Below are 12,845 nucleotides of genomic sequence, written 5' to 3' on the forward strand. Positions count from 1 at the left end.
AGTCAGACATGACTGAAGTGACTTAGCAGCAGCAGCAGCAGCAGGTACCATATAGAACTGGGGTCAAGCAGTATTTATCCTTTTGTGAGCTGCTTATTGCAGTAAACATTTTAAAACACCTCTCCACCATGGACTGGGTAAGAATTCCCACACCTGGGGTCAGAATCGCTGGCTCATTGGGGTGATTCGAGAATTCACCTGCAATGCATAAGACACAGGAGACTTGGGTTCAATCCCTGGGTCAGGAAGATCCTCTGGAGGAAGAAATGGCAACCTACTCCAGTATTCTTGCCTGGAGAATCCCACAGAAAGGGGAGACTGGCCGACTAGTCCATGGGGTGGCAAAGAGTCCGACACAATTTAGGAGCTAAACAACAACAATGGAGTGATTTGGCTTAATTTGCCTAAACCAGGAACAGCCTGTGCCCCAGAAAGTGCCCCTGCCATTACTCCCACCAGCAGAGCCAGCACAAGGTCCAGTGAGCCCCACACCGTTGCCAGTTCTTGGTATCAGTCAGCTTTTGAGTTAATTTTCAGGTTGAGAGGTGTAAAGTGATTTTCAGTGGTATTAATTTGCATTTCTCTGTCTACTAAGGATTTTGAGCACCCCTTCAAGTGCAGGGGACTTCCACAGCTTCCTGCCTGTAAGTTGTTTTTAACCCCTTTTCTGTCAGGGTTGTTAAGATTTTTCTTTTGCTTGCAGACATTTCTTGTTCCACATTTTTAATACCTTGTTGATTTATTTCTTTCAAAATCTTCTCTCACTTTGTTACCTATTATCTTAGTCTATGATGATCTTTCTTGACCAAAAGTCCTTCATTTTCTTTCTTTGTTTTTGGCAGTGATATTTGGCTTATGGGATCTTAACTCCCTGACCAGGGATCAAATTCATGCCCCCTGCAGTGGAAATGCAAAGTCCTAACCACTGGGCCAACAGGGAAGTCCCCAAAGTCCTTCATTTTCATGTCATCAAACTTACCAGCTTTTCTGTGCACTTGAAGTTCTGCTTAAGAAGTCCTACCTTATGGGCCAATCATTAAGGACTCTCTTATCTTTCTCTACTAACGTCATAGTTTTACCTTTCTCATGTCAGTGTTGAATCAATCTAGAGCTCACATTATTTGTACATTAGATAGAAATTTGATTTTATTTTGCTTGATACACTTACAATTTCCACAGTACTATCAACTAAACAATCTGCTCTTTCCTAATTGGTTTTCTCTAACAATGGGACTGAGCACACACAGCGAAAGGAAAAAAAAAAAAAAAAAGAATTCCCATATAGACCCAGGTTTTACTTAGGGCTCTCTATTCTGTCCCTTTTGATTCATTTTCTTTCTTTCTTTCTTTTTTTTTTTTTGTTTGTTTGTTTTTTAGTTTTCTGGTTTTTTTTTTAATTTTATTTTATTTTTAAACTTTACAATATTGTATTAGTTTTGCCAAATATCAAAATGAATCCACCACAGGTATACATTTGTTCCCCATCCTGAACCCTCCTCCCTCCTCCCTCCCCATACCATCCCTCTGGGTTGTCCCAGTGCACCAGCCCCAAGCATCCAGTATCGTGCATCGAACCTGGACTGGCAACTCGTTTCATACATGATATTATACATGTTTCGATGCCATTCTCCCAAATCTTCCCACCCTCTCCCTCTCCAACAGAGTCCATAAGACTGTTCTATACATCAGTGTCTCTTTTGCTGTCTCGTACACAGGGTTATTGTTACCATCTTTCTAAATTCCATATATATGCATTAGTATACTGTATTGGTGTTTTTCTTTCTGCCTTACTTCACTCTGTATAATAGGCTCCAGTTTCATCCACCTCATTAGAACTGATTCAAATGTATTCTTTTTAATGGCTGAGTAATACTCCATTGTGTATATGTACCCCAGCTTTCTTATCCATTCATCTGCTGATGGGCATCTAGGTTGCTTCCATGTCCTGGCTATTATAAACAATGCTGCGATGAACATTGGGGTATACGTGTCTCTTTCCCTTCTGGTTTCCTCAGTGTGTATGCCCAGCAGTGGGATTGCTGGATCATAAGGCAGTTCTATTTCCAGTTTTTGAAGGAATCTCCACACTGTTCTCCATAGTGGCTGTACTAGTTTGCATTCCCACCAGCAGTGTAAGAGGGTTCCCTTTTCTCCACACCCTCTCCAGCATTTATTGCTTGTAGACTTTTGGATCGCAGCCATTCTGACTGGTGTGAAATGGTACCTCATTGTGGTTTTGATTTGCATTTCTCTGATAATGAGTGATGTTGAGCATCTTTTCATGTGTTTGTTAGCCATCTGTATGTCTTCTTTGGAGAAATATCTATTTAGTTCTTTGGCCCATTTTTTGATTGGGTCATTTATTTTTCTGGAGTTGAGCTGTACAAGTTGCTTGTATATTTTTGAGATTAGTTGTTTGTCAGTTACTTCATTTGCTATTATTTTCTCCCATTCTGAAGGCTGCCTTTTCACCTTGCTAATAGTTTCCTTTGATATGCAGAAGCTTTTAAGTTTAATTAGGTCCCATTTGTTTATTTTTGCTTTTATTTCCAATATTCTGGGAGGTGGGTCATAGAGGGTCCTTCTGTGATGTATGTCAGAGAGTGTTTTGCCTATGTTCTTCTCTAGCAGTTTTATAGTTTCTGGTCTTACATTTAGATCTTTAATCCATTTTGAGTTTATTTTGGTGTATGGTGTTAGAAAGAGTTCTAGTTTCATTCTTTTACAAGTGGTTGACCAGATTTCCCAGCACCACTTGTTAAAGAGATTGTCTTTAATCCATTGTATATTCTTGCCTCCTTTGTCAAAGACAAGGTATCCATATGTGTGTGGATTTATCTCTGGGCTTTCTGTTTTGTTCCATTGATCTATATTTCTGTCTTTGTGCCAGTACCGTACTGTCTTGATAACTGTGGCTTTGTAATAGAGCCTGAAGTCAGGTAGGTTGATTCCTCCAGTTCCATTCTTCTTTCTCAAGATAGCTTTGGCTATTCGAGGTTTTTTGTATTTCCATACAAATTGTGAAATTATTTGTTCTAGCTCTGTGAAGAATACCGTTGGTAGCTTGATAGGGATTGCGTTGAATCTATAAATTGCTTTGGGTAATATACTCATTTTCACTATATTGATTCTTCCAATCCATGAACATGGTATATTTCTCCATCTATTAGTGTCCTCTTTGATTTCTTTCACCAGTGTTTTATAGTTTTCTATGTATAGGTCTTTAGTTTCTTTAGGTAGATATATTCCTAAGTATTTTATTCTTTCCGTTGCAATGGTGAATGGAATTGTTTCCTTAATTTCTCTTTCTGTCTTCTCATTATTAGTGTATAGGAATGCAAGGGATTTCTGTGCGTTGATTTTATATCTTGCAAATTTACTATAATCATTGATTAGTTCTAGTAATTTTCTGGTGGAGTCTTTAGGGTTTTCTATGTAGAGGATCATGTCATCTGCAAATAGTGAGAGTTTTACTTCTTCTTTTCCAATTTGGATTCCTTTTATTTCTTTTTCTGCTCTGATTGCTGTGGCCAAAACTTCCAAACTATGTTGAATAGTAATGGTGAGAGTGGGCACCCTTGTCTTGTTCCTGACTTTAGGGGAAATGCTTTCAATTTTTCACCATTGAGGATAATGTTTGCTGTGGGTTTGTCATATATAGCTTTTATTATGTTGAGGTATGTTCCTTCTATTCCTGCTTTCTGGAGAGTTTTTATCATAAATAGATGTTGAATTTTGTCAAAGGCTTTCTCTGCATCTATTGAGATAATCATATGGTTTTTATTTTTCAATTTGTTAATGTGGTGTATTACATTGATTGATTTGTGGATATTGAAGAATCCTTGCATCCCTGAGATAAAGCCCACCTGGTCATGGTGTATGATCTTTTTAATGTGTTGTTGGATTCTGATTGCTAGAATTTTGTTAAGGATTTTTGCATCTATGTTCATCAGTGATATTGGCCTGTAGTTTTCTTTTTTTGTGGGATCTTTGTCAGGTTTTGGTATTAGGGTGATGGTGGCTTCATAGAATGAGTTTGGAAGTTTACCTTCCTCTGCAATTTTCTGGAAGAGTTTGAGTAGGATGGGTGTTAGCTCTTCTCTAAATTTTTGGTAGAATTCAGCTGTGAAGCCATCTGGACCTGGGCTTTTGTTTGCTGGAAGATTTTTGATTAGTTTCAATTTCCATGCTTGTGATGGGTCTGTTAAGATTTTCTATTTCTTCCTGGTCCAGTTTTGGAAAGTTGTAGTTTTCTAAGAATTTGTCCATTTCTTCCACGTTGTCCATTTTATTGGCATATAATTGTTGATAGTAGTCTCTTATGATCCTTTGTATTTCTGTGTTGTCTGTTGTGATCTCTCCATTTTCATTTCTAATTTTATTGTTTTGATTTTTCTCCCTTGATTCATTTTCTGTTTTTGTGCTTCAGTTCAGTTCAGTTCAGTCACTCAGTTGTGTCCGACTCTTTGCAACCCCATGGACTGTAGCATGCTTCCCTGTCCATCACCAACTCCTGGAGCTTGTTTAAACTCATATCCATCAAGTTGGTGATGCCATCCAACCATCCCATCCTCTGCTCTTCCCTTCTCCTCCTGCCCTCAGTCTTTTCTAGAAAAGAATGTCAGCTCTTCACATCAGGTGGCCAAAGTATTGGAGCTTCAGCTTCAGCATCAGTTCTTCCAATGAATATTCAGGACTGATTTCCTTTAGGATTGACTGATTTGATCTCCTTGCAATCCAAGGGACTCTGAAGAGTCTTCTCCAGCACCATAGTTCAAAAGCATCAGTTCTTTGGCATTCAACTTTCTTTAAGGTCCAACACTCACATCCATACATGACTACTGGAAAAACATTACTTTTGACATCAGCAAAGTGATATCTTTGCTTTTTGGTCATAGCTTTTTTAAAGAGACAAGTGTCCTTTAACTTCATGGCTGCAGTCACCATCTGCAGTGTTTTTGGAGACCAGGAAAATAAAGTCTGTCACTGTTTCCATTGTTTCCCCATTTATTTGCCATGAAGTGATGGGACCAGATGCTATTATCTCAGTTTTTTGAATGTTGAGTTTTAAGCCACGTCTTCCACTCTCCTTTTTCACTTTGAGAGGCTCTTTAGTTCCTCTTCACTTTCTGCCATAAGGATGGTGTCATCTGCATATCTGAGGTTATTGGTATTTTTCCCGGCAATCTTGATTCCAGCTTGGGCTTCATCCAGCCCAGCATTTCTCATGATGTACTCTGCATATGAGTTAAATAAGCAGGGTGACAATATACAGCTTTGACATACTCCCTTCCCAATTTGGAACCAGTCTGTTGTTCCATGTCCAGTTCTAACTGTTGCTTCTTGACCTGCATACAGATTTCTCAGGAGGCAGGTCAGGTGTTTGGTATTCCCATCTCTGGAAGAATTTTCCACAGTTTGTTGTGATCCAAACAGCTTTGGCATGGTCAATAAAGCAGAAGTCGATGTTTTTCTGGAACTCTCTTGCTTTTTCTATGATCCAGAAGATGTTGGCTATTTGATCTCTGGTTCCTCTGCCTTTCCAGCTTGAACATCTGGAAGTTCTTGGTTCAGGTACTGTTGAAGCCTTACTTGGAGAATTTTGAGCATTAGTTTGCTAGCGTGTGAGATGAGTGCAATTTGTAGTGGTCTGAACATTCTTTGGCATTGTCTTTCTTTGGAATTGGAATGAAAACTGACCTTTTCCAGTCCTGTGGCCACTACTGAGTTTTCCAAATTTGCTAGCATATTGGGTGCAGCACTTTCAAAGCATCATCTTTTAAGATTTAAAAAGATCTCAACTGGAATTCCATCACCTCCACTAGCTTTGTTCTTAGTCATGCTTTCTAAGACCCACTTGACTTCCCATTCTAGGATGTCTGGCTCTAGGTGAGTGATCACACCATTGTGATTATCTGGGTCATTAAGATCTTTTTTGTATAGTTCTTCTGTGTATTCTTGTCACCTCTTCTTAATATCTTCTGCTTCTGTTAGGTCCATACTGTTTCTGTCTATTATTGTGCCTATCTTTGCATGAAATCTCTCCTTGCTATTCTTTGGCACTCTGCATTCAGATAGGTATATCTTTCCTTTTCTCTTTTGCCTTTCGCTTCTCTCCTTTTCTCAGCTGTTTGTAAGGCCTCCTCAGACAACCATTTTGCATTTTTGCATTGCTTTTTCTTGGGGATCACTGCCTCCTGCACCTCAATGTGATGAACCTTGGGCCATAGTTCTTCAGGCACTCTATCAGATCTAACCCTTTGAATCTATTTGTCACTTCCTCTTTATGATGTAAGGGATTTGATTTAGGTCATACCTGAATGGTATAGTGGTTTTCCCTAATTTCTTCAATTTAAGTCTGAATTTGGCAATAAGGAGTTCATTATCTGAGCCACAGTCAGCTTCTGGATTTGTTTTTGCTGACTGTATGGATCTTCTCCATCTTTGGCTGCAAAGAATGTAATCAATCTGCTTTTGGTATTGCCCATCTGGTGATGTCCATGCATAGAGTTGTCTCTTGTGTTGTTGGGAGAGGGTGTTTGCTATGACCAGTGTGTTCTCTTGGTAAAACTATTTTGTACTCTGAGACCAAACCTACCTGTTACTCCAGGTATCTCTTGACTTCCTGCTTTTGCATTCTGGTCCCCTATGATGGTGTTAGTTCTAGAAGGTCTTGTAGGTCGTCATAGAACCATTCAACTTCAGTTTCTTTGGCATTTGTGGTTGGGGCATACACTTGGATTACTGTGATATTGAATGGCTTGCCTTGGAAACAAACAGAGATCATTCTGTCATTTTTGAGACTGCACCCAAGTACTGAATTTCAGACTCTTTCATTGACTATGATGGCTACTCCATTTCTTCTAAAGGATTCTTGCCCACAGTAGTGGATATAATTGTCATCTGAGTTAAATCCACCCATTTCATTCCATTTTAGTTCACTGATTCCTAGAATGTGTATTTCACTCTTGCCCTCTCCTGTTTGACCATTTCCAATTTACCTTGATTCATGGAGTTAACATTCCAGGTTGATATGCAATATTGTTCTTTACAGCATTGGACTTTACTTCTATCACCAGTCATATCCACAACTGGGTGTTGTTTTTGCTTTGGCTCCACCTCTTCATTCTTTCTGGAGTTATTTCTCCACTGATCTCCAGTAGCTTATTGGGCACCTACTGACCAGAGGAGTTCATCTTTCAGTGTCCTATCTTTTTGCGTTTTCATACTGTTCATGGGGTTCTCAAGGCAAGAATACTGAAGTGATTTGCCATTCCCTTCTCCAGTGGGCCGACCACATTTTGTCAGAACACTCCACCATGACCCGTCCATCTTGGGTGCCTATGGCACACTTTTTTATTGCTCTAACTTTGAGGTATGTCTTTGTATCTACTTGGCCAAGCCCACTATTTTACTGACTTTTTCATAGTTGACTTAGCATTTACAAACCTTTATTCCTCCATATAAATCTTCAAATGGTTGTTGAGATTCCACCTGGCTGGAGTTTTCATTCACTTTGCATGCATTTACAGGTTAAGGCAAGGAGAAAGACACTTCTTTCCCCCTCTAGTGTTTTCCTATCTGAGTTATCTTTCATGGCTTCTTGACCCCTTCACACCCAGTGATAAAGTAGAGAGTGAAGCCTGAGGGCATTCCTGCCCCAGAAGGGGGCATGGCTCTCTTGGTCTGAATAATCCATCAGAATGGGTTTCCAGAGGCCCCAAAGGGAAATTTGGATGCTGTTTTCTCCCAGGATCCCTGTCTCCATCTGAGGGAGGTGGGGGTTGGAGGTATGTTACAGAAAGCTCGGCTTCTCTGTATATCAGTGTTGAATCAAATTCTTGGAGACAGACTTTTGGGTGTAGTAGAAAAGGAGAATCTAGACAGCATTTTAAAAAAGAGACATTACTGTGCCGACCAAGGTCTGTCTAGTGATCGATGCAAAGAAATAGAGGAAAACAACAGAATGGGAAAGAGTAGAGATCTCTTCAAGAAAATTAGAGATACCAAGGAAACATTTCATGCAAAGATGGGCTCGATAAAGGACAGAAATGGTATGGACCTAACAGAAGCAGAAGATATTAAGAAGAGGTGGCAAGAATACACAGAAGAACCGTACAAAAAAGATCTTCACGACCCAGATAATCACGATGGTGTGATCACTCACCTAGAGCCAGACATCCTGGAATGTGAAGTCAAGTGGGCCTTAGAAAGCATCACTACGAACAAAGCTAGTGGAGGTGATGGAATTCCAGTTGAGCTATTTCAAATCCTGAAAGATGATGCTGTGAAAGTGCTGCCCTCAATATGCCAGCAAATTTGGAAAACTCAGCAGTGATCACAGGACTGGAAAAGGTCAGTTTTCATTCCAATCCCAAAGAAAGGCAATGCCAAAGAATGCTCAAACTACCACACAACTGCACTCATCTCACACGCTAGTAAAGTAATGCTAAAAATTCTCCAAGCCAGGTTTCAGCAATATGTGAACCGTGAACTTCCTGATGTTCAAGCTGGTTTTAGAAAAGGCAGAGGAACCAGAGATCAAATTGCCAACATCCTCTGGATCACCAAAAAAGCAAGAGAGTTCCAGAAAAACATCTATTTCTGCTTTATTGACAATGCCAAAGCCTTTGGCTGTGTGGATCACAATAAACTGGAAAATTCTGAAAGAGATAGGAATACCAGACCACCTGATCTGCCTCTTGAGAAATCTGTATGCAGGTCAGGAAGTAACAGTTAGAACTGGACATGGAACAACAGACTGGTTCCAAATAGGAAAAGGAGTACGTCAAGACTGTATATTGTCACCCTGCTTATTTAACTTATATGCAGAGTACATAATGAGAAATGCTGGGCTGGAAGAAGCACAAGCTGCAATCAAGATTGCTGGGAGAAATATCAATAACCTCAGATATGCAGATGACACCACCCTTATGGCAGAAAGTGAGGAGGAACTAAAAAGCCTCTTGATGGAGGTGAAAGAGGAGAGTGAAAAAGTTGGCTTAAAGCTCCACATTCAGAAAACAAAGATCATGGCATCTGGTCCCATCACTGCATGGGAAATAGATGCGGAAACAGTGGAAACAGTGCCAGACTTTATTTTTTTGGGGGGGGCTGCAAAATACTGCAGATGGTGATTGCAGCCATGAAATTAAAAAACACTTACTCCTTGGAAGGAAAGTTATGACCAACCTAGATAGCATATTGAAAAGCAGAGACATTACTTTGCCATCACAGGTCCATCTAGTCAAGGCTATGGTTTTTCCAGTATGTATGGCTGTGAGAGTTGGACTATGAAGAAAGCTGAGCACCAAAGAATTGATGCTTTTGAACTGTGGTGTTGGGGAAGACTCTTGAGAGTCCCTTGGACTGCAAGGAGATCCAACCAGTCCATTCTGAAGGAGATCAGCCCTGGGATTTCTTTGGAAGGAATGATGCTAAAGCTGAAACTCCAGTACTTTGGCTACCTCATGCGAAGAGTTGACTCATTGGAAAAGACTCTGATGCTGGGAGGGATTGGGGGCAGGAGGAGAAGGGGATGACAGAGGATGAGATGGTTGGATGGCATCACTGACTTGATGGACATGAGTCTGAGTGAATTCCGGGAGTTGGTGATGGACATGGAGGCCTGGCGTGCTGCGATTCATGGGGCCGCAAAAAGTTGGACACAACTGAGTGACTGAACTGAACTGAACTGAGTCAAAGCTACGGTTTTTCCAGTGGTCGTGTGTAGATGTGAGAGCTGAATCATAAAGAAAACTGAGTGCCAATGAATTAATGCTTTTGAACTGTGGTATTGGAGAAGACTCTTGAGAGTGCCTTGCACTCAATCAGTCCTAAAGGAGGTCAGTCCTGAATATTCATTGGAAGGACTGATGCTGAAACTGAAGCTCCAATACTTTGGCCATCTGATATGAAAAGATGACTCATTAGAAAAGACCCTAATGCTTGGACACGACTGAGCAACTGAACTGAACTGAACTGATTACTTTGGCATACCAAGAGGGAAACAGTGGGCTTCTGCCTCAAAAAACTGTGTGTCCCAACCTGGGATTATCTGATGAAGGGTTTTATAACGAAGATTCAAATGTGGGGTCGCTAAGATTTGAACAGGGTCTCAGGTGGTTGGTCTCCTAATCTTGATGAGTTCTATGGTTCCTTTAATCTCATCTCAGATGGTTTCTTGGCTTCTCCTCCCTTGATTGTTGTTGCTGTTCAGTCACTATGTCATGTCCGACTCTGAAACTCCATGGACTATGGCAAGCCATGCTCCCCTGTCCTTCACTACCTCCTGGAGTTTGCACACATTTATGTCCAGTGAGTCAGTGACGCTATCCAACCATCTCATCTTCTGTTGCCCTCTTCTCCTCCTGCCCTTAATCTTTCCCAGCCTCAGGGTGTTTTCCAGTGAGTCAGCTCTTCACATCAGGTAGCCAAAGTATTGGAGCCTCAACTGTTTAAATCTGCCCTTTGGAACTCAGGGAAGGTCATGGAGGCTGGAGTCTTGCCAAAGGAAATGGGGAACAAAAAAGAGACCTACGTGCCTGGGAGCCCCACAGGACCCTGCTTTGTTTCAAGTGGAGGGGACTTGGATCCTGTTCCTCTTTCACCTTTCACCTCCAACACCCTCAGCCTCAGCACATACCTGCTTGTGTTCCCTGAGATTCATCTCCATGTGTCTCTCAGCTCATTGATGTCAGTCACCGCCAGGTGCCTTGGAACCCCAAGTCATTCCTGTCTCTCTCATTCTGAGCACCCTACAGAAGACAAGTAAAACTCTGGACCCAAAACATACAAACAACACAGGAGAATGAGGAAAAGCAGGTGATTCAGTGATGACCCTTGAAAAATGAGAATAGCCTGGAAAGAGTTAACTGTTTTCATGGCCTTGAGCCTGGCAGCATGCCAAGACCCACGGAAAAGACAAAACTCCTGTAAAAACCTTGATTCTTTCTGTCCTGAATGGTCAGAGAACAGAGGCAGGTGAAACCACAGGCACTGGAGAGTGATGGGTGATCTTAGGAAGGAAGGGACCAGAGGGAGGGCTTCCCCAGTTCTCAGCAGAAGCTTCACCATCCTGCCTGATACCTGAACCAGGCAGAGAGGGATAGAGCCCAGCTAAGGGAAAGGACATCAGCTGAGGAAATCAGCACCTGCTGGAGACAGAGTGCAGTCTGTGTCCAAAGACATGAATTACCTACTCCACAGACAGCCATCCACATCCATCAGAGGACTCAGTCTCCAAAACACAAGGCTAACAATGTCCAGGATATCGTACACAGCCCTTTGTTTGTTTTGAATATTTATTTATTTGGCTGCATCAGATCTTAGTTGTGGCAAGCAGGGTCCTCGCGTCATGCAGGATCTTTCATTGCAGCTCATAGACTCTCTTGTTGAGGTGCTTGGGCTCAATAGTTGTGGTGCTTGGGCTTAGATGCACTCTGGCAAGTGAGATCTTCGTTCTCTAACTGAGGGTTGAACCCATGTCTGTCCGCTGTATTGCAAGGTACACTCTCAACCACTGGACCACTAGGGAAGTCCTGACACACAATCTTTTGGAGTTTATTTCCTTGGCTCTATTTTCACACACTCCTCCCCATAACACCTGAGTTTTTCTGAGATTATTTAAAATTTCTGAATGTCACTATTTTGCCAAGATTTTCCTTTATGTAAGTGATTCTCAGTGTCAGGACCACACTTCTGTCCCCTGGGACCCCCTCCCCCCCCACCCCAGAGATTTCCAGTCAGTCCTTCTTGACAGCAGCCCCAGCATCTCCTGGTACTAACATCTCCCGTGGTGCTTCTGCTGTGCATCTCAGGCCAGAGTATCCCCTCTTCCCAGTTCCTGGGGGGCCTGCCCCACTTAGCTCAACCACTGCTCCCAGAGAAGGCCCCTGTTCTGGTCCCTGACCACTGCTGAGACCAAAAAAATTCTCTTTAGATTCAGGGCACTTGTCAAGATTCCTGACTAAAAATGAATGTACAGTACTAAATGTGTCCACCAGACATGCCAGTGTATAGGGAAAAAAGCAAAGTGATGTTCCTTTTCCAGTAAAGAAAGTAGTGCAGTCACTTGAGTCACTTTGCTTGCCTCTCCCAGCCCTTGCTGAGGTTCTTCTGCTCAGCCTCTCCCAATACCAAAAGGGAAAGGTGATCAGGAGAGATGACAGGTGACTGTCAGGCTACCAATGAGAGCCTCTCTTGAGACTGAAGAAAAAGAACGTACTTGGTCAGACAGAGGTGAGGCCATATCTGTAAGGTTGAGTAGCCCCGGGGCTGGTAACTGTTGGGAGCTCAGTGTGTGGTGGTAAGCCAACACTGAGGCTGGGGAGCAAAGTGAGGAAAGGAGCACAGGCCACAATCCCTGGGGCCACAGAAAGGGAGTGGCTCCTGACAACTCCTTATCTCCGGGGACGCCCAGTCACATTCCTAATCCATTTTTTCACTGGATTTGATGTTCCTTCCAACCAAACTGGTCCTGCCCGATACAAGCAAAAAAAAAAAAAAAAAAAAACCAACTCTGAAAACAGTAAATGCTGTTTATAATGCTTAGAATCATATAATGAATGTAAATGTTCTATTCCTTTTAAAAGCTGACTTCTTTTATGGTAAGTATTTTTAAACATACATTCCTGCTGATTTAAAAAGATGTATCACTTTTGAGTTTTTTCTTTGGTTGAGTTAGGGATCATAATATGACTTAATTTGTCATAAGCCACTTCAAACTAATATTAACTTAATTCTGGTAAAATGTAGAAATTTGTCCCCTTCTCCTTAAAAAGATTTTTTTTTTGTCTGCACTGGGCCTTAGTTGTAGCAAGCGGGACTTTGATCTTCGTAGAGGC

At 41.7% G+C, this 12,845-nt stretch overlaps 1 protein-coding gene across 1 annotated transcript in view; it reads left to right on the forward strand.

The window, feature by feature from the left end:
* The window catches only part of B3GALT5 (beta-1,3-galactosyltransferase 5), a 160,848-nt gene that overhangs the window by 30,398 nt on the left and 117,605 nt on the right, over positions 1-12,845 (forward strand). The window lies entirely within an intron of this gene.

Source organism: Bos indicus, chromosome 1, assembly GCF_029378745.1.
Source record: "Bos indicus isolate NIAB-ARS_2022 breed Sahiwal x Tharparkar chromosome 1, NIAB-ARS_B.indTharparkar_mat_pri_1.0, whole genome shotgun sequence".
Classification (NCBI taxonomy): domain Eukaryota; kingdom Metazoa; phylum Chordata; class Mammalia; order Artiodactyla; family Bovidae; genus Bos; species Bos indicus.